Source organism: Eretmochelys imbricata, chromosome 4 (genome assembly GCF_965152235.1).
Source record: "Eretmochelys imbricata isolate rEreImb1 chromosome 4, rEreImb1.hap1, whole genome shotgun sequence".
Classification (NCBI taxonomy): Eukaryota; Metazoa; Chordata; order Testudines; family Cheloniidae; genus Eretmochelys; species Eretmochelys imbricata.
The window spans coordinates 41,145,367-41,170,855 of NC_135575.1; positions in this window are offsets into that span (position 1 = coordinate 41,145,367).

Below are 25,489 nucleotides of genomic sequence, written 5' to 3' on the forward strand. Positions count from 1 at the left end.
TATATAGCATTCTGCTGCATAGATTATAAAGTCAGAACAGATTACTGTAACATACTATATAACACAGGCCATAGGACTTCCCTGAATTAATTCCTGTTTGAATGAGAGCATATCTTTTAGAAAAACATCCAATCTTGATTTTAAAATTTCCTGTGATGGCAAATCTACCACAACTCTTGGTAAACTCTTAGTGGTCAAGAGACCACCCTGGCTTAACCAGGAGATCTTCAATGATCTAAAACTCAAAAAAGAGTCCTACAAAAAGTGGAAAATCTGTCCAACTACAAAGGATGAATATAAACAAATAACACAAGTATATAGAGACAAAATTAGAAAGGCGAAGGCACAAAACAAGATCAAACTAGCTAGGGACAACAAGTAAACATTCTACAAATACATTTAAAAACAAGAGGAAGACCAAGGACAGAGTAGGCCCGTTACTCAATGAGGGGTGAAAGACAATAAGAGAAAATGTGGCAATGGCAGAGGTGCTTAATGACTTCTTTTTTTCGGTTTTCACCAAGAAGATTGGTGGCGATTAGACGTCTAACATAGTGAATGCCAGTGAAAATGAGGTAGGATCAGAGCCTAAAATAGGGAAAAAACAAGTCAAAAATTACTTAGACAATTAAGATATCTTCAAATCATCAGGGCCTGATGAAATGCATCCTAGAATACTCAAGGACTGAGGAGATATCTGAGCCATTAGCAACTATCTTTGAAAAGTCATGGAAGACGGGAAAATGCAAATATAGTGCCCATCTATAAAAAGGAAAATAAGAACAACCTGGGGAATTATAGACCAGGCAGCTTAACTTCTGTACCCAGAAAGATAATGGAGCTAATAATTAAGAAATCGATTTGCAAACACCTAGAGATAATGAGGTGATAAGTAACAGCATGGATTTGTCAAGAACCAATTGTGTAAAACCAACCTGATAGCTTTCTTTGACAGGGTAACAAGCCTTGTGGATGGGGGGGAGTGACAGATGTGGTATATCTTAACTTTAGTAAGGCTTTTGATAGTCTCACATGACCTTCTCATAAACAAACTAGGGAAATGCAACCTAGATGGAGCTACTATAAGGTAGGTGCATAACTGGTTGGAAAATCATTTCTACAGAGTAGTTATCAGTGATTCACAGTCATGCTGGAAGGGCATAACAAGTGGGATCCCACAGGGATCAATTCTTCGTCCGGTTCTGTTCAATATCTTCATCAATGATTTAGATAATGGCATAGAGAGTACACTTATAAAGTTTGCGGATGATACCGAGCTGGGTGGGGTTGCAAGTGCTTTGGAGGATAGGATTCAAATTGATCTGGACAAACTGGAGAAATGGTCTGAAGTAAATAGGATGAAAATCAATAAGGACAAATGCAAAGTACTCCACTTTAGGAAGGAACAATCAGTTATATGCCTACAAAATGGGAAATGACTGCCTAGGAAGAAGTACTGCGGAAAGGGATCTGGGGGTCATAGTGGATCACAAGCTAAATTTGAGTCAACAGTGTAACACTGTTACAAAAAAAGCAAACATCATTCTGGGATGTATTAGCAGGAGTGTTGTAAGCAAGACATGAGAAGTAATTCTTCTGCTTTACTCTCAGCTGATTAGGCCTCAACTGGAGTATTGTGTCCAGTTCTGGGCAGCACATTTCAGGAAAGATGTGGACAAATTGGAGAAAGTCCAGAGAAGAGCAACAAAAATGATTAAAGGTCTAGAAAACATGACCTATGAGGGAAGACTGAAAAACTTGGGTTTGTTTAGTCTGAAAAAGAGAAGACTGAGAGGGGACATGATAACCGTTTTCAAGTACATAAAAGGTTGTTACAAGGAAGAGGGAGAAGAAATGTTCTTTTTAACCTCTGAGGATAGGACAAGAAGCAATGGGCTTAAATTGCAACTAGGGAGGTTTCAGATGTACATTAGGAAAAACTTCCTAACTATCAGAGTGGTGAAGCACTGGAATAAATTGCCTAGGGAGGTTGTGGAATTTCCATCATTGGGGATGTTTAAGAGCAGGTTGGAGAAACACCTGTTAGGGATGGTCTAGATCAGTGATTCTCAAAATAGGGCTGCCACTTGTTCAGGGAAAGCCTATGGCGGGCCGGGCCGGTTTGTTTACCTGCCCCATCCACAGGTTTGGCTGATCGCGGCTCCCACTGACCGCGGTTCGCTGCTCCAGGCCAATGGGGGCTGCAGGAAGGGCGGCCAGCACGTCCCTCGGCCCGCGCCGCTTCCCACAGCCCCCCATTGGCCTGGAGCAGTGAACCACGGCCAGTGGGAGCCGTAATCGGCCGAACCTGCGGATGCGGCAAGTAAACAAACAGGCCCGGCCCGCCAGGGACTTTCCTTGAACAAGCGGTGGCCCTAGTTTGAGAACAACTGGTCTAGATAATACTTAGTCCTGCCTTGAGGGAGGGGACTGGACTAGCTGACCTCTCAGGGTCCCTTCCAGTTTTATGAAAAATTGCTCCAATGGTTAATTACCTCATTGTTTAAATACAAAGTTCTGATGCACAACCTGTTTGTTCTGGTCTCTTTTGTTACACTGAGATGAAGATTTACCAATGTGGCTACCAGCTGCACTGAAGTATATTTATAAACATACTGTGCACAACAGACCACTTCCTGTAATGAGCAAAATATTTGGCTTGAAGAATAGTGTGGAAAAAATTTTGTTACTCATGCAGAGAAAGCAAGCTGCATATTGTGTAAACAAAGAGAGATAGAGATTACTGAGGTTCAAGTCCCTTTTGTAGGAGATTTGTAGGCAACTTTGGCAGACAGTGCATAAAAGCTTACATTCAGGCTCTCTCAAACAAGGTAATGTAAATGTGGATTGTTTGTGGATACTGTGGGGAAATGGCCTTTGTTAGAGCTACAGTATTCCCGTGTTTAATCTCTGATGTCTCCGTGCATACATTACTGACATTTGTGACAGGCTAGCATTTGTTAAAATGGGAAATGTGAATCTTAATGTTTCTCTTCCATATTTACACAATTAATGGTCAAATAGCATGACTTGGAGGACAGTTTAACAATCCACATTGTCATACAATCATTAATTTGAAAGCATTTTTGTTTTTAAGCTCAACTGACATGTCATTTTTTTTCTCAAAAGAGCTGATGGTCATGAAAGGAGGGAAGCTTTACCTTAATCAGGTACAAAATCTGGATATTCTTTTGTGATATGTGAAGTTTGCTTAGTTGTGTGCTGTGACTGACTTTTAAGTGAGGCCTTCCCAAACTTCACTTTGATAGTAGGCTTGGCATCTGTCTTTGTTTTAGTTAACAGTCATACATTTGAATTCATTGTCCTTCATCCCACAACCCCTGAGCAATACTAACACAGCAGAGGTTGTCTCACTGTGCACGTAGTAAAAAGCTTGGGGCGGCAGAGGGAACATTTTTGTAGTGGCGATGAGAAGGGATTTAAGATTAGCAGTTGATGCATTCTCCTTTCCTGATTTCCCACCCCCACTCCACACTCCAAGAGTCAGAAAAAATGACCATTGCAAGCTGTTTACAACACATTTGAGATTTCAGGAGAGTTTTAACCTAGTGCATAGTATTTGTGCTACTTATTTGTTAGACACACAAGTTGTCTGCCTGGCAATCTTTATTTTCTCATTTCTCAGAGGTGTGGGGCTTTGGCTAAACAGAAATATGAATAGTGGTTTTCATAATTTCTGCAATATTGCAGACAGAATGATTGCAGACAGACTTTGTGTGTGCTGAAGATCAAGCTTTACTGGTGAAATGCTTAGCTTCCACAAAGAACTACATCACAATTAGCAATAAGTATTTCTCTAAAATCTTTAAAACTTTATTAAAAAGAGCTTGTAGGACTACCTGTCATATACCATCTGGTGACTCCCAATGACACAGGATCCTTTCCATTAAGCATGTTGCTCACTTTCAATAATACTTAATGAATTTGTTGTATAAAACAGCCTCTTTTTTTTCTTTTTAATTAAGTAAGCTATCTAGTTTCTTTATATCATACTATCACTCTGGTCTCAGGGTGTCTTACTATTATTGTGTAAATACCCCAGCCAATCTATATTTGACAAAGGACTACAATAGTAATTATTTTGAAATAGGTACACATACTGTTGTGTGGATAGTGATTTGAGACAATAAGGTAGGAAGAGTGGCCTCATTTAAAATGTTTTGTACTCTCCTGAAAGTTTCTCTTGGTTTTATGGATATTTCCTATACAATCATAATGGTGAACTGTTTTTAAAAAAGCCTCCCAGTCACCAGTTTAAGGTAGGACTAATAAATCTAAGGAGCCACACCAACAGCACACTTGCTGAATCCAGATTTTGTATGTCTTGCATTTACTTTGGATATTATTCCTGAAGGCAATAACTCCAGCATGTATTTTGGAGTAAGTGTCTGTGCACTGATGCCAGTGAATAAGGAATAGAGTTTGAAGGGAATATAAGCAGGCATTTTTGATCTCTAAAATAATCCTCTTTTCTGCTTCAGTGTGTTGGTATATAATGAATTCAGTAAGCTAAATGCTGGGGTGCATCACTAATCATCAATATAGTATTTACTATGTTCTAAACGCTGTAAACTTCTAAGCACTACATTCAAAAAGTCCAACATATTTCAATTTTGGCAGAAGCTTTTTGGAGGGTGTGGGAGGGAGAGGGAGACATAACAAGAGCTAAATCAGTTTGTGAGGGTTTTTTGTCTCATGAAGAAAGAATCAAGCTGACTTTCATGATTTTGAAGCAATGTGCACTTTTTGTAATAAATGTCAAAGAAAATTTGTGGTTCACCGTAATTTATGCAAGATCACATCAAAGCTTTTATTGAAGCAACATAATAAGGAATGATATTAGTCACACTGATTGTGCCAACTGACATCAAGAATAATTATGGACAGTGAATCAAATGTTTGGGGAAAATGATTATGGGAATTGATGCACACTCTAAAAACTACTTCATTAAAATTGGTACTGTTACTTTACCCCACAATCTCAGTACTCTGGTGAGATTTAAGCAGTGGGGGAGGGAAAGACTGAGTTTCTTCCACTTAAATGCCTAGACAGTATTCAAGGTGATTCTTAACCCTCCGAAAACAAGCTTTAATAATGCTAGCTTTTCTTCTGAGCAGTTGTGACCTATAAGACCAATTAAGCAATGCATTTTCCTTGTGGATACTTGGAAGTGTAAAACCAGATAAGACTTGAATTCACAAGTTCCAAAACCAGATATTCCTGGATTAAAAGGACTGTGCCTGAGGAAAGAGTAATACAAAATGCAGCATAGACCTATCTAGAGGAAACAATTATTTCTTCCAGCTCTGCTGAAACCAAAATACTTTTGGATAAATTTAGCAGAAAATATAATGAATCTTGAAAGCAAAATGTGCACATTTTTATGTGAGATGTGGTGTTTGTTCATAAAGCTGCCTGTGATTGGGGGGAAAACATTTGAAATCAGTGTATGTATGTTTTCTTAATCTAATTACTATGAACTTTAATCTAATTAGGTATCTTCCTCCCCACCTGAAAATGTTCAGAAATGTCTGAGTTGTGTGAACCCTAGTATATTATCAACAAACCCATCACTCATTGAGGTTTATTCTGAAGGAATGATACACACTGGTATTGAATTTATAAGTGACCAATCTCTTCTTTGAGATTGGTATTTTGTATATAATCATGTGGTCATCATATAAAATACAATCCCACTCTTCAAAAAACAATTTTGCAGTGTTCTCAGTGATTCCAAACATCCAAAGCTTGATGAACTTAAACCTTTGGAGTGGGAGTGCTGGTGGGGATGCCCAGGGACTCTTAGCATATGCTTTTTGTAATGAGAATTACCTTGCGCTTTTCTCAGAATTCATATTAATGAACAAAGTTATTCTATTCCTTATTCTTTAACTTGTATATCGTCCAACGTGGACATCTAGTGGATTTGAGGTATTTTTCTATAATAAGACTTAACAATACAGTGGACATGTGAAGAACAGGCTAGGATAGGCAGGTATGACGGAGCCTTGTTCATGTCCTTAGCAATTTCTGATGGTGGAAGGAAGGACTGAGATTCCAATTATATAGTAACTTACCTATTTGCACTTTGAGATGAGACCAGTAACTTTTTTTCCCTTCCATATATGCATGTAACCCTCAGATAACATTTAACAATTAGATTAGATTTTTTTGTATACAAACTCTAAACAGAGATGCATAGACTAGGCCACAGTCTCATTTGCACAAAAGGTCCTGTATACAGTTCTGGCGCAGAAAGGGGGCCTTTAATTATATTTACAATCACTTTAATGCCCTTTTACACTTCCCAAACCGGCTTACTATGGTTCAAGCTGTGGGAGAAGCTTTCAAAAGTTCTTGTAAGATTAAAGATGGAGAGAGGATTTCATAGAATCATATGACTGAAAGGGACTTTGAGAGGTCTTCTAGTCTAATCCCTTGCACTCAAGGCAGGACTACATATTAACTAGACCATCCCTGACAACCTGCTCTTAAAAATCTCCAATGACAGAGATTTCACAACCTCCCTAGGCAATTTAATCCAGTACATAACCATACTGACAGGAAGTATTTCCTAATGTCCTACCTAAACTGCCTTGCTGCAATTTAAGCCCATTGCTTCTTATTCTATCCTATAGGTCTTATACTGTGGCTTTTGATTTGAATTTAAAAATAATTTTTGGCTTCAGTTTCTGCGAATGTTCTAGTGAATAGTTTTACTGGAGGGAGTTTTCATAGAAACAGCAAAGATTAAGCAAATATTGGAGAATATTCACAGTGAACTTGAAAGTCATAGTGCGTGTTTGCACTGGAGAACCCCATACCAAAGACTTCTCATGCAGTCAGGGAGTAGACATATACCATGTAATCTACCAAATACGTCCAGTCAAAGTATTAGTGTGAAAGTATTTATGGAAATACAGACCTTTATTAAAAACTTGTAAAATTTTATATCTCAAATGGATTTCATCTTGATGGCCTTAAAATATTGTTTTCTTTATCAAGATGAAGTTTCTGGAAGATAAGTTGTTTGTCTTATAGCCCAGTTCCAAAATAGAAGAATTACTGCAAATTGTCTTTTTTTTTTTTGCAAGAAGAATAATGCCATGGGTCATAAATTCCTATTCATTTTTAATGTTGCAGATGGATTAATGTTGCATAACTGATATGGAAAAAGAACCCTAGCAATTAGCTAATTTCATATTTTTGAATTGAACTTTCTGTAAAGTGGTGACAAAATGTCATCTCAAGACTCTTTCACCTAGATAAGACCATGCTAACTTCTGCAAAAGTGGTCTCACGTGTCCAGAATTTTGATACTTTGGGGGAGTCACAGACTTAATCTCTGAGGTATACAAAACTTTTCCAGAGTAAGACTAACTTAAAATGACCTAATTCAAACCTGATTGGACCAGGTTGCATGGTTCTAAGGTAGGCATCATATTTGATTTGTTCCAAGCCCTTGAAGGAAGACTCCACAAGTCAGAGTAAGTGACATTTGCAAGCTATAAGAATCTAGGGTAAGGGTGAGAGGTCTAGCCTTTTGAGTCAACAACCCACAAAAGGGAAGAATAACTATTTTTATCTTATGTTTATATAGGGTGGGTGTCATAAATATAAAGGGAAGGGTAACCACCTTTAAATCCCTCCTGGCCAGAAGCAAAACCCTTTCACCTGTAAAGGGTTAAGAAGCTAGGATAACCTCGCTGGCACCTGACCAAAGTGACCAATGAGGAGACAAGATACTTTCAAAGCTGGGGGAGGGGGGACGACAAAGGGTCTGTCTGTGTGATGCTTTTGCCAGGAACAGATCAGGAATGCAGACTCAGAACTCCTGTAAAAAGTTCGTAAGTAATCTAGCTAGAAATGTGTTAGATTTCCTTTTGTTTAATGGCTGGTAAAATAAGCTGTGCTGAATGGAATGTATATTCCTGTTTTTGTATCTTTTTGTAACTTAAGGTTTTGAATCTGATTACCTAACTGTAAGGTATTTACCATCCTGATTTTACAGAGGTGATTCTTTTACCTTTTCTTTAATTAAAATTCTTCTTTTAAGAACCTGATTGCTTTTTCATTGTTCTTAAGATCCAAGGGTTTGGGTCTGTGTTCACCTGTACAAACTGGTGAGGATTTTTATCAAGCCTTCCTCAGGAAAGGGGGTGTAGGGCTTGGGAGGATATTTTGGGGGGAAGACATCTCCAAGTGAGCTCTTTCCCTGTTCTTTGTTTAACATGCTTGGTGGTGGACGCATAGGGTTCAAGGAAAAGGCACAGTGTTTATCTTGGGGAAGTTTTAACCTAAGCTGGTAAGAATAAGCTTAGGGGGTCTTTCATGCAGGTCCTCACATCTGTACCCTAGAGTTCAGCGTGGGGAAGGAACCTTGACAGTGGGTGACCTCCCAAACTATTTATCTTTATTTTTTTATCATGTGCAAGTGAGAGTCTAGCTGTATGCCAATTTGTGTGTGTGTAAGCACTTCCATAAAGTCCAGGTGAGTAAGGGGCCTGACAGAAAAGTTCCCCAGATAACCAGCCATAAATATTTTTTCCTAAAATTACGCAGAGTGTGATAAGTGTTGTGTGTTTAAAAGTCTGGAAAGACTTGAGGCTGTCACCTGTAACTTCTGGTAAATAAGAGTTGTCAGACTACTTTTTATCAAGAGAGTTCTGCAAAAGTCTGAACGATAATTGCTGTGGGCTGGGGGGAGGAGGGGAAGAAGTGGGAAGGGATGGAGGATGAAGAAGAAAGAGTTACCCACAACATAAGTATGGAAATCTAGGGTTCTGAGGTTGTGGTTTAGACACTTAAAAGATTTAACCGTTCAAAATATAGATTTGATTAACTGGAAGAAATATTTAGTTGGGATTTATGGCAAATGGACAATCACTTCCTTAAAATCCTCTTTAGAATTTTTGAAGATTGGCTATTTTTAGTATTTGATTTAACTCTAATCCAATATTGAGAGTACTTTGTTGATTGCTTACCTTGATTTGATAGCTGTATTGGTTTACCTTAGGTTAAATATTTTTAATAGCCGCTTAGCTTTGGTGATATGTTGTCTTGATTTTATTCCTAAGTAGTTTTAATCAAATTTATAAAAAGACAGTAATACTTCTTAAAATAGCAATGTGGCTTGCAAGCCAGTCCACCTAAAGCCTGATGAGCTCCTCCTAACTAGTCTTTGGTTCTCACATTACCCAGTACAGAATTGTTCATGTGACCAATACAGACACCAAATTAGAATTAGACACCAAAACTATTCCATGGAAATCTTCTTAAAAAGAACAAATTAAAGACTCATAAAATGATCATAGACAAATCATGAGCTGAATTTATTTGTTTGGCTTGGTGAAACAGAGAAAAAGAAAGAATATGTATCTGATGTACAATAATGGAGGACTGAAGAAGACTCCCTCTTATCACATACTAAGGAGATACTGCACTCTGAAGTGCACAGAGGGTTTAGGACAGACAAACTAACTTTGGTAAGAGAGAACCTGAATCTAAGCCAAAGCCTGAAATTCAAACTGAACTTTGAGGTATCCATGTGAAGTTCATGAAGGTGTGATAATTTGTTTTTCTTAAAATGTCTGAGACTTTCACCAGCTATGATGGTACTTAGTGTTTTGGACAAAATACGAGGAAAGGGAAACCATTGTATTTCTCAAAATAGGAAGGATGGTGGGGCACTCAGGCTTAGACTGCTGTACAAATTCTCTATGAAGTTATGAAGGCATAGCTATGCTGACTAGAAGGGCGGGGAGAGAAATCATTCCCCCAGCCAATATAACTATGCCGGCAACATCCCCAGCATGGATGCAGCTATGCTGACAGAAGAATGCTTCCATCAGTTTAGAAAATGTTGCTTAGGGAGGCGGTTTAGCTGTGCTGACAGAAAGAGTTAAGGGGCTTTACTGGCATACGTATTCTACTAAAGGTTCTGTAGCGTAGACAAGCCCTTATTTCAGTTTTCTACTGCATTTGTTCTGCAGCCTTGCCTTTCTTGGAAAGAGATGGGAAGTGGTTCTGTATGTGATGAGGACATCAGCATGGAATCACATTTAATTGCCACAAGGATGTTTAAGCAGTGTAAAATAATTGGGGATATTTAAAGGCTTTTCTGTAACTTTTCAGGTTTTTCATATTTTAAATATTTTAAATGCTGAAGAACTTACAGCAGCATACCTATTGGCAAAGTTTTGCATACTAGAAACATTCCATCCTAATTATCTTCTGGATGAAAAATTTTAACTCGTCTGAAAGTTAAAAGGGAAGTGATGAGAACATTAAGGTGCTTGTTAAGCCTGAAGAGGAAGGGAAAACAAAAAACACTGGCAGCACTATAAGGAGAACTCAAGGATGCTATTGAACTGCCAGTCTGACTTACCACCTGAGATACTTTCTATTGCACTTGCATTATAAAACATGAATGGTTTGGGGGTAATGTGAAATATCAAGAGAACAAGAAAACATTTAAGAATCTAGTAAAAGAAATGAACTTTGTGTTTACAAGCAAATAAAAATTGAGCTTTTTCCTAACTCTCATGCTGGAGTGAAACTATATGTGCAACTGTTTGGACTATCTTCACTATCTTAGCTGGGTTTATCCTTCCAACATTTGTTTTTTCCACACTGTTTTTGCAACTTAGGAAACAGGACCAGACCTGTCAGTCATGAGAAACTAGCTTTGTTCTGCTCACTAAGATAAGAAGCTGTAAAAATCTTAATATTTAGAGTAAGAGTTCCAGAAATAATTTTTCAACTGTTTTACAAACATTATCGGTTTTGTTACTGCATTCCAGATGTGGCTGGCAGAAGTTCTATCCTCAACCTAGCAGACATGTTGCATTGTGTATTCTAGTCTGTTTTGAAAACAATAGGCAGTGCATCCTCTCCTTCCTTGTCTAATTAGAGGAATCCCTAATACGTTCTGTGAGCACTGCAGTGTCTGACCAAATTCACTTGCAGTTGTTGATCATCCATCCTTCATTTAGTAGTACATTCGATCATCTTTCCATCATGTGAATTGTGACCTAGTGTAATAGCATGGGATACTGCCTAGTGTCTTCAGTTTTATAGTCCTAGTTCTTTTTCCTCCACTGAACTGTAATGCTACTGACAACATTTCCTTAATTGCTCATTTTGTGTGTGTGTGTGTGTGTGTGTGTGTGTGTGTGTGTGTGTATAAAACAAAAGTCAGCATTGGCACAGTTATACACAAGTTCAAAATAAAAACATGCCCTGCTATGCTTCCTTTCCAAAACTCACATTGAAATAAATGGGAATCTTGAAGAAAATCAATGGCAAGCTATAGCTCTGAAGTGTGTAGTGCAGATCAACCAGGAACTGTGTATAGTACTAATCTGAGTAATCTTCCCATGCCGATTAAAGCTCACTCTTCCCTGCCATTAGCCAGTGAGAATTAAACAGCACTTCTATATCATTAGAATTGTCACGGGGCCAAACACTGGTCTCACTTTACCCATTATAGTCATTTATAATAAACCACTCTGTTTTTGTATATTTCTGGTATTTTTTCATGTGAATTTTAAAGAATAACTATAACTGAACTGTTGTAGTGGAATATGGCATAAGAAACAGCTCTATGTAATTGTTGTAAAGGAGAGGCTTGAGCCTTGTGAGACTTCACAGGTAGTTATCGTGGCGGTAGTGGAAAGCTACCCATCAGTGCTCTGTGGGTCTGATTTTCTGCCCACTGTCTTCAGTATTGCAAGGTCTGGGCATGAAAGGACATTACAAAAGAAAAGATTGGAACCATTTCAGCACTTTTTCCATTAACCCCTACTACTTTTCTAAAATGGGACAGTATGTAACCATGGTCTGTGATGTTCTATACTTCCGTCAGATCCAGAAGCATATGTGGATGTCCTTCATGTATGGACAAGAGAAGTTCATACATCAATGCCACTTTCACTGTTTCTGTTCCATTAACTGGCTGAAACCAGAATGGAGATGTTTAGAATATTCGTGGTGAATAAGTGTATTTGGAGATGGTCTTTCACCAAGCTAGTTTCTTTCTCTTTTCCCCATTGTTCTTAAAGAGGGAATTAACCACCTGGTGAAAGGTAGCTTGTGAGGTCTGTTGGGTCAAGAAATAGTTTCTTGAAAATTGGTCAGACTGTTATGTGCTGTTGCATACTTAAGGGTGAAGGGTAAGTTTCCTTGGTCAAAGATGAAGCTGACCATCAGTCAGCAGGCATGTGTTTCACTAGCCATAAAGAGTATGAATCTGAATCATGGATGGTGATTTGGATTTCTTTGTTTCTCAAGATTCTTGCTATGTGAAAGGGCTTTGTTCAGTGAAGAGGTGTTGTAATACTCATCCATGCTGCATACTGGCAAAGACATCACAGATGTGGGTGATTTTCTCCAGGAAGTAAGTTGATAGTTTCCTTACTTTGAGAAGACCTGGCTTCTGGGGTAGTGTGGAGGCAGCTGTACAGTTTGATTTAAATGATTCTCATTCAAGAGAAAAAACATCTCTTGACCTCTACCACAGCTGAGGTGAAGGGTGTTGGGAAAGCTTGTGTTGGAGTTCATATGCCCCGACCATATTTTCTTTCAGTGTTGTTCAAGTCTCCTTCACCTGGTGCAGATCAGAGGACCATTAAACCTGCGGGTAAGGGGAGGGACGGATACACTTAAGTGCCAATATGCTGTTTTAGTGTTGCATCATCTCTTACACTTAATAGCTCTTCACTTGCTTATGACAGGTTTCAGAGTAGCAGCCGTGTTAGTCTGTATTCGCAAAAAGAAAAGGAGTACTTGTGGCACCTTAGAGACTAACCAATTTATTTGAGCATGAGCTTTCGTGAGCTACAGCTCACTTCATCAGTGAGCTGTAGCTCACGAAAGCTCATGCTCAAATAAATTGGTTAGTCTCTAAGGTGCCACAAGTACTCCTTTCACTTGCTTATCACTTGCTTATGTTTTTTCATCGAATGTGTCCTGAGGATAAAACCCTTGTGGTACAGCTTTCTTCCTGCTTTGAGTACCAGAGTGAGGATCTGATTGTTTCCCAAGTTCAAAAGTAAGTACCAAAGTTTACTGTTTCATTTTTAATGTGTGAGCATGTAAGATTCAAGTATTTTCAAATACCAGATAGAAGACCATTGTTGAGCCTCACCATTTTCTAGATTCACTTACAGTAGGGAAATGTTTTATTTTTAAACATGAATATATTTCACATGACTTTTTATAAGTAGCAGAGAAAAAATAAAATGAGAGAAACATGGTAATTGCCAAACAGGATCAGATCATGGTCTGCCTAGTCCAGTATACTATTTCCAACAATGGCCAGCACCAGACGCTTTTAAAGGAAGCCTATGATGTTGACCTAGAGGGGAGTCTCTTCTTGATTCCAGAAACATGAGATTTCATATCCCTTTTAAAACTTTTTGAGTAGCTGTTATAGAACTCCGGATATTCTTTTCATCCATATAAAAGTCCAGTCCCTCTTTGAATCTTTCTGATCTCTTGGGAGAGGTGCACTGGGTAATCCAAAACTAAAAGCTCAAGGTGGTTAAGAGCTATGACAAGCATTAGAGTGCCATAAAAATGGCTGTGAGAATTAGAGGCCATTGAATGCTCTGATATTTTTTCCAATGTATCACAATTATGAGAACATCTGTTCTGAGTAATGTTGTGCTGATCCACTGTGAAAGTTCAGTTTTCAGTGGCTCTTGATGTTTCTCATTTCTCCCTCATGGAGGGGTGATGGAATGGCTGGAACTTGGGCTATGCTGTAAAGCACAGACAGACAACTATTTTCAAGACTATGGAAAATGCTTTTTTTAAAAGCTGCCTGGAGTTAGGCACACCTGTGTGACTTCAAATATCAGCATGAATTTCTCTGTAGCTCTGTATTTCTATATCACCAATTGAAAAGGTGGCAAATGTGTGTTACAGTTGTTAACAAAACAATTGTGAAGGAGCAGACAGACTGAATTCATTGTAAAGGAAGGGAGACATACTGAAAAATACAAAAGGGAATAGGGTTCAAGAACAATTCTAACTCTGATCATCTCTCATTGTTCGACCAACAGCACCGCCAGCAAATCACGGGTCTGTAGTACAAGCCTAATTAACCCAAGTCTATTTTAACTGAAGCTTGGTTACTTTCTCCAAGATTACACTGTACAAATGTTGAGCTCTATTTCTCTACGTGTGGAGGTCAATGAAGAGCAAGGAGGCCAGTCACCTTCAAAGGTTGAGCTCAGGATTACTGAAGTCTGGAGCACTGTGAAAAGTGTGCCATCTGGCTTGGCAGACTGGTTGGCTATAAAGATGCCACACTCCAATTAACATATGAAGAATTGAAAATGTTGGTGTAAAGGGATTTGATGATGGTTCATTGCCCATCATAAATCCATCCTCCATTTATGCTGGTGCACCTGTTACATATTAGAGAATTATTTTTTAAAAACAGCTTCAGAAATATGGAAGCAGGGGAAGGTCTGTGCTAAAGCTTTGTTAAACTGAGGTTTTGCAGTGATTGTGAAATATTTTGTTAGTTTATAACACACACAGGTTTTCCCTCTAATTCAAGAGCTGAGTTGAAGGTTCAGACAAACTCAATGTTACAGCTCATTCAGGTGAAACTATCAAATTTGACCCCATTTTGTGTTGAAATTTTGGAAGCTGAATGTCATTATTTTAATTCAAAATCATAAATCAGCCCCAGTTTTCTCCAACTTGAAGATGCCTGCGTGCTTCACAGTAGTAACGTACATACTATACATACAACCACACCAATGCAGTTGTAAGATCAGAACCTAAAGGTACTAATAGGCACAGTCCAATAAATACAAGCAGTAGCCAGTGAGGTGAATGTTAATACAGTTAGAGTTTGACATTCTCTGCAAAGCAAGGGACCTTGGTGACCAGAGAGGGATTACACACATGCTTAAAGTTAAACATGATGTCCTTAAGTGCTTTACAGAATCAGGACCAGAATGCTCAGTACTGTGTCGCGCAGACTCCCTTTTTCTAATATCCAAACACTATTCCACTGGTCCATTAGCCATAAGAATGGCAACACTGGGTCAGACCAACGGTCCATCTAGCCCAGTACTCTGTTTTCCAGCAGTGGTTGGTGCCAGATGCTTCAGAGCAAGTGAACAGAACAAGGCAATTTATAGTGTGATCCATCCCTGGTCGTCTAGTCCCAGCTTCTGGCAGTCAGAAGTTTAAGGGACACTCAAAGCATGCTGTTGCATCCCTAACCAACTTGGCTAATAGCCATTGATGAACTTATCCTCCATTAACTTTTCTTATTCTTTTTTCAACCCAGTTATACTTTTGGCCTTTACAGCATCCCCTGGCAATGAGTTCCACAGTCATCGTGCGAAGAAATACTTCCTTATGTTTGTTTAAAACCTGATGCCTATTAATTTTCATTGGGTGATCCAGATCATTTATGAATATGTTGAACATCACTGGTCCCAGATCCTTGAGGATCCTGCTATTTACCTCTCCCCACTGTGAAAACTGACCATTTATTCCTACCCTTTGCTTCCTATCTTTTAACCAGTTACTGATCCATGAGAGTGTCTACCCTCTAATCCTCTAATCCTGTGAGTGCTTGGTCTAGCGAGGGGCCTTGTCAAAGGCTTTCTGAAAGTCCAGGTACACTATATCCACTGGATCACCCTAGTCCACGTTTGTTGATCCCCTCAGAAAATTCTAATTAATAGATGAGGCATGATTTTCCTTTACAAAAGCTGTGTTGACTCTTCCCCAACAAATCATAACCATCTATGCATCTGATAGTTCTTTACTATAGTTAGACTTATCAGCCTGTAATTGCCAGGATCACCTCTGGAGCCTTTTTACATGATGTTACATTAGCTACCCTCCAGTCATCTGGTACAAAGGCTTATTTAAGCAATAGGTTACATTCCACAGTTAGTAGTTCTGCAATTTCATATTTGAGTTTCTTCAGAAACACCATCTAGTCCTGATGACTTATTACTGTTTAATTCATCAATTTGTTCCAAAACCTCCTGTACTGACACTTGTCTGAAACAGTTGCTCAGATTTCTCACCTAAAGATAATGAATGGTTCAGTTATGGGAATCTCCCTCTCATGCTTTGCAGTAACGACCAATGCAAAGAATTCATTTAGCTTCTCCACAATGGCCTTGTCTTCCCTGAGTGTTCTTTTAGCACCTCCATTATCCAATGGCCCCAAAGATTTTTTTTTTTGGGAGGCTTCCTGCTCCTGATCTTTTTTTAAAAAAATTGCAGTTAGTTTTTGGCTTTTGCTAATTGCTCTTCAAATTCTTTTTTGGCCTGCCTAATTTTACTTTACATTTTAGCCAGAGTATATTCCGTTCTGTTAGTCTATGCCTAAAAGATCTTTAAACAGAAAAATGAAAAAGGAGCATGAAAAAGATGGTGAGGTTTGCTAGCCAAATTTAAGGTATATAGCATGCTGCAGAAGAGAGATATTCCGTGAATAGTTTTAGAAGCCTCTGTCTTTAGTAATTCTAGTCAGAATCCATAATATGACCTAATTTGCTAGTATAACCTGAAAAATCTAGTCACTTATTTTCATGACCTACAGTTTGTTTTACTTTAAATTGATGCCAAACACCCTAAAATGATTAATACTAATTTTCTTTGATTCATTTGGGGACAAATTGTTAAATCACAGAGACTATTAGCACATGCTAAAGTTGTGAATGTTTTGTCTTTATTTCCAATATTAACAATTTTTCTCTAAATTGCATGTTATAACACTGCCACAGCAAATACACATGTCGCAACTGGAAATAAGGCACAATATATGTATCTTTTTTTTAAAAAGTTGAGAAATCTAAACCAATATGAAGCATAAATTTCAGGTCAGGAATATTACAGCATCAGCTTCACCCCTTTAAACCTCCCGATTTGTTTTAATACTTAAAGCATGAATTAGCCAAAGTGCTAATTTGAATATCTTTCAGTGATGTCTCACCCATGGAGGGACTGCTATCTCAGTTGGAGAGCATTGTATTGTACTATAGGGGGCTGAGTCTTGCATGCCAGATTGGGTCTCAGAATATTCAGATTCCATTAGAAATAGATGTGAGTAAATAATGGATTTTTCGGCTCACTGGCAATTCCAAAAATAATGGGGGGGGGAGAGTGTAGTCTGGGGTCCAAGCAAAACCTGGTGGGGTGTTTTTTTGGGGTGGGAAGTGAAGTTTGGCAAGTAAAAGAGTCAGATTTTTTTTTTGAGTTAACAAAACATTTACTCTAGTTTAAACCAGCAACTGACCCATGCTCCAAGCTGCAGAGGAAGGTGAAACCTCTGCAAGGTCTCTGCCAATCTGACCTGGGAAAAATTCTTTCCTTACACAAAATACGGTGATCACTTAGACCCTGAGTATGTCAGCAAGACTCACCTACCAGACAACTGGGAAAGAATTTTCTGTAGTAACTCAGAGCCCTCCCCATCCAGTGCCCCATCTCCTGCTGTTGGGGATATTCTCTAATAGCAAGCGCAGATTGCCTACAATGGTATGTGGCCATCTCATCATACCATCCCCTCCATAAACTTATCATTTTCAGTCTTAAAACAAATTAGGTTTTTTGCCCCCACTCCGTTGAAAGGGAGTTCCAGAACTTCACTCCTCTGATGGTCAGCAATCTTCATCTAATTTCAAGCATAAATTACTGGTGGCCAGTTTTATATCCATTTTTCTTGTGTCAATACTGGCGGTTAATTTAAATAATTCCTCTCCCTCCCTCTGGTGTATTTATAGAGAGCAATCATATCTCCTCTCAGCCTTCGTTTTGTTAGGCTAAACAAGGCAAGATCTTTGAATCTCCTCTCGTAAGATAGGTTTTCCATTCCTCTGATCACCCTAAGCCCTTCTCTGCACCTGTTCCAGTTTGAATTAATCTTTCTTAAATATGGAGACCAGAATTGGATACAGTATTCCAGATGTGTTCTCACAAGTGTCTTGTATAATGGCAATAGCACTTCCCTCTCTTTACTGGAAATACTTTGCCTTATGCATCGCAAGATTGCATTCCTTTTTAATGGCTGCATGACAGTGGCAGCTCATTGTAGTCCTGTGATTAACCCATACACCCAGTTCTTTCTCTTCCTCTATCACTTCCAACTGATATGTCCCAAGCTTATAGCAAAAATTCTTATTGTTAGTCCCTAAGTGCATGCCTTTGAACTATTAAATTTCATCCTATTTCTATTACTCAAATTTTCAAGGTCCTCCAAATCCTCTTCTGATATTCCATTCCTCCTCCATATTGGCAATACCTCCCAACTTTTTGTCAAATTTTATTAGCACATTCCCACTTTTTGTGCCAAGGTCCCCTAGTAACCTCCCTGCAGCCTGACAGTTCACTTTTCAGTATGTCCCATTGTAGATCCACTCTTCAATCCTCCTATTAATCCTCATAGTCTCCAATTTAATAATTTCCCATGTGGAATCGTACCAAATATCTTATTGAAATCCACATAATTAGATCTTCTGCATTTCCTTTTTCCATAAAAAAGTTCTTCTCAAAGAAAGAGATCAGGTTAGTCTGGAACAATCTACCTTTTGTAAAATCATGTATTTTATCCCAATTATATACAACAAGTAATTGGAGAGAACAGAACTTTGTTCTCCTGACTAACAGCTGTCTGCTTTAACTTCTAGACATCACTCTGCTTCTTTTATAAAATGATAAACGTGGCACAAAAGAGTAAAGTGAATGGTGTTTTTACTTCATTGAATTTAACAATATTTCTGGGATCACGTTTTCTGACACTGAATTTGAATTGGAGTGAAATGTTGTTTGTTAATAAGTGAATTCATTTATTTTAGTGTGGCTAGTACACTTGGTATATGTATCAGAGAGGCAGTTTTTAAATTCTGGACTGTTAAAGTCCATAACCACCTTCCCCAAGGGAAAAAAAAAAGAGAGAGAGAGAGAAAATAGTTGTTTGTTACAAACGGTACCAAAGACTAATGTACCACTGTGTCAGGAAAAAACTGCCAGGGGTCTTGTTAAGAGAATGATCTTTCTGAAAAGAATTTAAATGACAGTATTGGATCCTGGGAAAAAACTTTTATTTGTCCTGTTGTACATTGAGGGAAATCTAAGGGATCCTTTTTTAAAAAAAAATGAAAAAGGACCCAGGTTACAGACTTAAATTCTAAATCTAAAAATCCTCATGTTGAAATTTCGTCTTAGTAACAACAAAGGTTCTAGGGGTTGGTAACTTTGCCTTAACATCTCTTTATCTTCCTGTGTTGGACTGTTTCTGAGGTGGGTATTGCAGATGTAAATCAGATCACTAGAATTAAACTATGCTTGCATTGAAGCATACTTCATTAAAGAAAAAGACCATATGATAAGTGAACTGCAATACTTCATCCACATTTTCAAATGGATAAGTAATATCTTACTTGAGAGCAGGTACTGTGTCAACATGCAAACAGTATTTAATCTGAGGCAAAAAAATGTTGATGAGAAATCTCATACATTACCTAAAGGGGAATCTTCTCAGAATAGCATTCAGCCACAGGAAAGAGACACCTACATTTGTGTTCCATATTCTTATCTTCATATAAAAGAAAAATATAAGCAGTGCTTCATATTATGAAAACCAGATCAGTGAATAAGATGATCAGAAGCTAAATCAACAATAATTGCCTGACATAAAGACACGAAACACACTTTTAGAGCAAAACAGATCATATGTATAATACAGATTTATAACTAGTTATATACAGTTTTGAGAATAAATACTTAAGGGTGAGGATAGATACATGACAATTCACATACCCCAGTTAGAATGAAGTGATTTAAAAGAAATCAGGGAACCTAGATAAGTTATCTTTTCTTAGAGTGTACTTCCCCTGAAGAAAGGCTTCATACATTAGTAGAGCGTCTGTGTAGACACTGTAGTTTCAGTAAGCTACAAGAATATTTACACAGTTAATGGAAAGAGTTCCACTGATTTTTAGTGGGAGTTGAATCAGGGCCAAATTGAGACCATATTTTTATTTGTTCTTTTTCTTAATATAAAATACATTATTGTGGCTGAAGATGTATAGTTGGTCTTTGTGTATGAAAAAAAATCTAAAACTTATGCAGTTACACTCTGTTACTGTAAAATAGAGGTACTTATAAGGGTAAACTTCATCAAAAGGATAATAAGTACTTTTAATTCTAACCTGTGTATAGTACAATAAGATCTTCTTTGCGCATCCTGGGTAGAAAAGAAAGATGCCAGTTAAACAACATATAAAATGGCCGTGCTCGTTGTTCTGGGAGAAAAAAAATGATTACAAGTATTGTACAAAAGTTTGAGGCAGCTTTGAAATTTTTAGTAGAAACAAGAGAGCAAGGAAGATGGCTAAACTGAGCAAAATATTGCATTGAAACTTTATGCCAGGAAACAATCATTCATACTTATAAATTATTGCGAAATGGTTTGTCGACAACACTACACCATTTGCCATTTTAAAGTACTAGCTGTGCCACCTATCAATTTTTGTAGAGTAATTGGAACAAACTGTAGTGAGTCTGTTCTCTGGTAATCATCCCAGTCAAGAAGGTATCAATTTAACTGGGTGCTGACTGAGCCACTGCTATTCTGTTAGCAAAGCAAGAACTAAACATACAGCAGCCAGTACAATGGTGTCCAATTCTGATTCGGTCCTCTAGTGTAGTACAAATTATAAGAGGGTATCTATACAGTTGACTCTTGAAATAATTCAAAATGGTATAATTTAAAAAAAAAATTCTATAGAACATTAACATTCACTTTGTTTTTATTTGCAGATGTCCATGTATCTCATGTTTTCAGGTTAGGGGTATTTCTGGAGGCATTAGTTGCAGATCTATAGTTAATTTTGAGTTGAGTTTTGAAGTTAATGGATTTTCTTTTTTATGTATGAAAAATAGTGTGTATCCTCCCCAAAATTTCTGTACTTACTCTCTGAGTATAGAATTGATTTACTGAGAATTTACAATTAATTAATAAATTAACTGGTTAAGGAGTTAAAATTATTTTTAGAACAGATTCTTTAAGAAAATTGGCACCTGGTATCAGTTTTGTGAATTGGGGGGGGAAGTGTTTGGGAGGTTTTTTGCCCTTAGTGATCTTAATCATGGAATAATTCAAGATTTTTCAAACTTCCCATGCAATTAAAAGTTACTGAAATCTTGTGCATAGGCTGGAACTCAAAAATTGTGGATGGGGGGAGGGAGGAGGAGGAAATAGCAATTAATGGTCCTTTGTCCCTATTATTCTTTATAACAAACTTTCTCCTTCACTAGAAGCTGAATAATAATGTTCTATTATCGAGAATTCTACAAAGAACATTTGGGAAAACTATGGGGAAAAAAATCAAATATACCTTTAAAAATCAGTTCAATCTAATCTGTGACCATCAAGCAGTAAAATGCCTTGATCATAATCCGTATGGCCCTACAGTGCAATGTTTGGGTGCCCAACCAGTGCATTTCCATGCCTTAACATGTTTTGATTTATTTTATGTTTTAACCTGGATTTATAATGCTTGGTTTGGGGGATAATTACAGCATCTCTGCAGTGTCTTTTACCTTAACTTTGTCTTAATATAGTTTACATCTGGTAATGTACATTATGACAAGGGAGCTTTTCTTGCAAGGATAGCACAACTGAGTGCAAATAGCCCATTTCTCTTGAGGTAATGTCATTTACTCTACATTTCATTCCTCCAAACCATTAACCTGGTGTGATGGCTTACCTCCATCAAAAGAACTCCTTATTTTGGTATCTCTAGTGAAGGTTAATGATGTTTTGGGTTTTGCATCAGTAAACAGGCAGTTGCTTAGAGTTGTACATCACTAAACACCCGTCCTCAGGAAAAAAATCAGGACTAAACAAAAAACATGCAAAACAGGTCATTCAAGCTAAAGTATTACACACTCTTTATTATTGGGAAGTTGGCAATATTAATAACCAGTTGCTGCAGGTAGATTTAAGTAAACTCTATTTCTACCAATGCCTTTTGTATGATGATTCTTACATTCTATTCACTGATAATAAATAATGGCCAGTAACGTTATCCTCCGCTACCTTCTGTCAGAATAAGGGTACCTTTTATGTGCACAAGAAAAGGAGGGAAAGAAGTTGGTGAGAAGACTATACTATACACAGTGAAAAATAATTGCACTGTGCCTTTTATCTGGAAAATGTGTGCTGAGCATCCTGTTGCATGTCATAACTTATTTACATTTGAGAGAGCCTTCTCAAGTAGGAGTCAAGGTCTGAAGCGGAACAGTAGGAAGGCAGTCCATTCTTTAGTTTTCCTTGCTGGCCAAGCCTGGGGTAAATTACATATCAAAACACTATAATCACAGCTCTGTGTTGGTCAAATCTCATAATTGCCACATTACTTGCTGTATGCGTTGCTGCTGCAATAGCAATCTACAGGGGTCCTGGAGATCCCTAAGCATAGCTGGATCACAAGAAGAGGACATATCTTCCCTCATGCTCTACGAATGCCACAAGCTGTGATGGCAGTTCTCTATCAGTACTCCAGAATTCATAACTGTTGCAGAAAGAAATAATAGTACCATGTGGATGATAGATAAGAGGTTACTGACCTTGTTTTCCAAGCCCAGGTCAACGCACCCTAATGTATTTTAATCTGCTGTTACGCTTAGTTGTCTCCACAAGGATATATTTCACATAAATGTTAATACATGTAATTGTTTACAGACTACTCAACTTTTGTCTGCTGAAGGGAAAGATTTTTTTTAAAAGCATTAGCAACTGGGAAATATATTCCCAGTAGCAGAGGCTACTCAAGACAGTCTGCTGCCCTAGCTAAAACCTTGGGGTGCTGCCCATCTCCAACCCCCTTAGACGTTTGCTGCAGGATCCCACCACCACCCCTGTTGCTGCCATTACCCATCCTTGAACCTCATCCACCTGGGTCAGAAGCTAACTGAGTAGATCCCGGCTTGGAGCCACAAAAGCCACTGGACCCCGGTGACAGACTCCATAGGATGGGAACACTCCAAAACCTGAGCACTGGCAGGGACACAGTCCATCTCATAGGGCCCTAGTTAATGGGTAGGGCAGACCCCCTTGCCTCACACAAAGCAACCCAAGCCACTGATCATTTCCACCACCCCCCTTTCTCAGTGGGTGGTGAGCTCCTTCCCATTGAACAGTCTCGAGGTCTCTGTACCTCAGCCCTCCCCCTGACAGGCCCCCTACACTCTGCATCCCAGCCTGCATTCCCTATCTGGCCTTCTGCACCACTGCCCCATCCCACCTCACAACCTCCACACATTTCCAGGTGAGCTCTTCAGTGTTCGGCTCATAGTCCATGTGGTAGCAGTGCCTCCAGAGCCTGGACACGGAGGATTTGAAAAGCGGGCAGGGGCTTCCTAGGCAGCAGGGCCCAGGGGGCCTAGGCATGGAGTAGAAGTTCACTGCAATTTTAGGCAAAGCCCCAGCCCACTTAGGTGCCACCAGGAGCAGTCCTGAGCCATAGCAGCTATCTTAACCATGGCAGGAAGCAGCTGGGGAGGGACTGGGAGTGCTTCCCCAATTGGGGTCTGCTTTCTGCTTCTTGGAGCCCCCAGGAAGCCCCACCAACATCCTCTGCCACACTCAGAAATCTGCTGCCTAGGCAGCTGCCTAGTCCCCTTGTAGGTATAGTGCCTCTGTCCAGCAGTATTGATTTAACCTGAAAACAAGGAACCACATTTCCCTTAAGCAAGCAAAATTTTAAACAATCCAAGATGTGTACAGTTGTTATTTTATACTATGCTTTGATATGGCGATGTTTCAGTGGTGGGTGAAATGTTCACTGTATATACCTTCATATCTTTCACAGGTATAAAATATTTAAAAATAAATATTTCTAAAACATTTTTTGAGATCTTTGAATGAAAGGCGTTAGAAATCCTAAGGCACACTGATGTCTAGAAACCCATTGCACCTTATCCACTAAAAGAAAAGGAGTACTTGTGGCACCTTAGAGACTAACCAATTTATTTGAGCATGAGCTTTCGTGAGCTACAGCTCACTTCATCAGATGCATACCGTGGAAACTGCAGCAGACTTTATATATACACAGAGAATATGACTTGGAGAGTGGTCAGTTTGGATAAGCTATTACCAGCAGGAGAGTGAGTTTGTGTGTGTATGGGGGTGGGTTTTTGGAGGGGGGTGAGGGAGTGAGAGAACCTGGATTTGTGCAGGAAATGGCCTAACTTGATTATCATGCACATTGTGTAAAGAGTTGTCACTTTGGATGGGCTATCACCAGCAGGAGAGTGCATTTGTGGGGGGGGGTGGAGGGTGAGAAAACCTGGATTTGTGCTGGAAATGGCCTAACCTGATGATTACTTTAGATAAGCTATTACCAGCAGGACAGTGGGGTGGGAGGAGGTATTGTTTCATATTCTCTGTGTATATATAAAGTCTGCTGCAGTTTCCACGGTATGCATCTGATGAAGTGAGCTGTAGCTCACGAAAGCTCATGCTCAAATAAATTGGTTAGTCTCTAAGGTGCCACAAGTACTCCTTTTCTTTTTGCGAATACAGACTAACACGGCTGTTACTCTGAAACCTGACCTTATCCACTGTATCTTTACTTAGTCCGTGAATAGTCATGTGGAACAAAGCTATTTCATTGTGAATACATCTCTTGAAAAGATGTTCAGTTCAAATAAATTCTTCTATAAGTTACTGTAATACAGTGCTTTCTCCAGAGGTAAAATCATTTCCAACTTCTTTTCCACAATCTGTAGGAGTTTGAACATCCAACTAGCACATTGCAATATTATCTTCTGGCTCTAACAATTTGACTTTACTTCTATCCCAGGGGTTTCATTTTCACCTCCATCCCATTTCATAAAATGACCAGCAATTCAGCAGTCAGTGCTGACATTTATAGTATCATCCTTGGTTTTTAGAATCAACACCATTCCAACATTTCCAAACTGAATACCTTTTGAAGAGTTCATTCCAGGAAAAAATTCTTTAGTTCACCTTTTTGTCCCAAGTTGGGATGAAACCTAATGTTGAAATATTGGAATTTCCTACAGAACAGCAATTCTGAATTACACTCAACTCTAGGTTTCTGTTGTTATTTCAGACTGCCTGCAGATTCAAGAAGCTGTGCTGCACTGGTTACACTCAGTTCATGTTTAGAAGATTATCATCAAGTACAAGGGTTAGGCATTTAGGATGAAATTTTCCAATAATTTTGCTTTCATTGACATCCACTGGAATTTTACCAACAGAAACAGTGTTATGCCAAAAGCGTACAACCCACTATTTTTTCTTTTTAAGATGAAAAGTTAGACTTTGTGAAATTTGCATATGGCGCATTAATACACTGACTGGGTAGATGTTTGACCCCTCTGCCTGTGCCCTACCTTTGTCAGCTCAAGAAGGAAAATGCACAGCAAAGTTCCTTTTGTGGCCAAGGC